Raw genomic sequence first — 2,774 nt, forward strand, 5'->3', positions numbered from 1 at the left:
CTCCACCGAGAAGAGGCCATCATGGTAACACACTCAGTTGATTCATTTTAATTAAGTTATGGTTCAAGTTATCTACAACCGAACATTAACAAATTCCAATCTGCCCATAACCGCGGGCACGGCTTTCGAAAGTTCAAATCCCTGCAGGGGAGTCCCAACTTAGCCCATGACAAGCTCTCATGGTCAACGAAGGAATAAACCTCCTCCCAAGACGTTCCGATCAGACTCGGTATCTCGGTTCTTCAAGACACTTCGACAGGTTAAAACAAGACCAGCAACACCGCTCGAATGTGCCAACAAATCCCGATAGGAGCTGCACATATCTCGTTCTCAGGGCACACTTAGATGAGACATCCTACGAGTAAAACCAACCCTCAAGTTGCCCCGAGGTGGCCCCGCAGTCTACTCGGTCGGACCAACACTCAGAGGAGCACTGGCCCGTGGGGGGTTAAAATAAGATGATCCTCGGGCTTCGGAAACCCAAGGGAAAAAGAGGCTAGGTGGCAAATGGTAAAACCAAGGTTGGGCATTGCTGGAAAAGCTTTAATCAAGGCGAACTATCAAGGGGTTCCCATTATAACCCAACCGCGTAAGGAACACAAAATCTGGGAACATAACACCGATATGACCGAAACTAGGGCGGCAAGAGTGGAACAAAACACTAGGCGAGAGGCTGAGCCTTCCACCCTTTACCAAGTATATAGATGCATTAAGATAACATGGCAATATAATGATATCCCAACAAGTAAATAAATGTTCCAACAAGGAACAGCCTCCAATCTTCACCTGCAACTAGCAACGCTATAAGAGGGGCTGAGCAAAGCGGTAACATAGCCAATCAACAGTTTGCTAGGACATGGTGGGTTAGAGGTTTGACATGGAAATTTGGGAGGCTTGAAAGCAAACGGTAGGCATCGTAGCATTGGCATAGCAAAAGAGCGAGCAAACTAGCATAGCAAAGATAGTAGTGATTTCGAGGGTATGATCATCTTGCCTACACAGTTGTCAGAGTTGATTGGATCCTCGAAAGCAAACTCAACGGGCTCCTTGTTAGCGAACTCATCTCCCAGCTCTACCCAAACAAGACAAACAAGCAACAAGGACACAATCAACCACGTGCAAGGATCAAACAATATGATGCAAACATGGTATGCTATGCGGGATGCGATGCGGGATGCATATGCAAGATTTGATAAGGAAAGCATGAACCTGGCCTCAACTTGGGAATCCAAGTGTTCCACTGGAAAGATGAGATGAAATCGCTTGAAAATGATATAAAGAACGTCGGAATCGGAGTTACGGTTTCGAAATGGCAAGCGATTCAAAAATGACACCGGTCTGCGATTTACAACAAGTAGCCATCTAAATGCAATGAGATGAACATGCTACAGCACCCAAACATGACAACAAAATAAATGGCAGGGATGCATTCAAGATTCTTAACAAAAGTCTAGCACTGAGCTACGGCCAATTCATCCATTAACAGGTTCAAACAAGCATGGAAAAAATGCATATGGTAAACAGATTTCAGACTTAGTGAAATTAACACTTGTCTGGAATTTCAGATCAGGTAGCACACTTCGGAGCAACAAAACTATATGCTACAGGGCCTGAACATGGCAAAGTAAAGCATGGCATGGAGCTACTCAAAGAGCTTAAGAAAAGTCCCTTAGTGACCTTGAGCGAAAAGGGATAAGAAAATACAATTGCAAGCATGTGAACATAGCAAAAACATAATCAGATCACATACTTGGTGAAAACTGGCACATGCTGAAACATATCTCAAGTAGGCATGTTTACGAGCTCGATGCACTCAATACGGAGCAAGTCATGACAAGCTAAGCATACACCCATAAAGAACACACAAAAAGCAAGCTAGACATGGCAAGAACAATAGCATAGCATGCACGGATCAACTACAACATCATCGGCAAAATTGCAAACAAGTTGACAATCTGCCCAGATTCACAAAGTAGCAAAAGTAGAGCTCGATTGACTCAAGCTAGGGTGCTCCATAATTGCAAACAAAGACATGGATGGATAGAGCACTACAAGATTAACAAAACATCCTTACTGATCATCCTCAAAAGAGGCACGGATCACTAGTAAACAACATGAACATATGGCATCATGAGAAAAACAGATCAAGGACTTAGTGGAAATGCTAAGTCCCTGAAAACAGAATTACCATGTGCACCACTTTGCAAGCTCGTGCTAGTCACCACACACATCACAAAAATACATGGGTTGCACCTCTGGAAAGATGGCAAAACCCTTAACAAAACATATGTAGAACTCATGGGCATATCATGCACACATTAATCATGGCAAAAATGACAAAAGGCTAAATGGAGTAGCAGATCTGATAATTAACTCAACTAGCCCTCTTCTAACAGCATTTCGGGCATTAAGATGAACTCAAATGAAAATGATGCAATGGAAAGAAATGATGTACTCTCTGAGATGAACATCGTGATATGTTATATGCCCAAATCGGAGTTACGGATGCAAAGTTACAAGGCTATGAACAGGAGCACATGGATTAGGAAATCTCCGGGACTTAGAAGAAAATTCAACCACCGGATCTAGGGTTTGCACGAGCCCCGAGGTTCGCCGGGATCTCGCCGGCGTCGTTGGCCGGGGCGGCGGCCGGAGCGGGAGGAAGAGGCCGGGGCGGCGGAGAGGAGGCGAGGCCGAGGCGAGGGGCGGCATCGGCGGGGCGGCGGCGGCCGGCGACGAGGCGAGGTGGTGGCGCACCGTGGCGGCGGAGCAGC

This window comes from Triticum dicoccoides, chromosome 1A (assembly GCF_002162155.2).
Source record: "Triticum dicoccoides isolate Atlit2015 ecotype Zavitan chromosome 1A, WEW_v2.0, whole genome shotgun sequence".
Lineage (NCBI taxonomy): Eukaryota > Viridiplantae > Streptophyta > Magnoliopsida > Poales > Poaceae > Triticum > Triticum dicoccoides.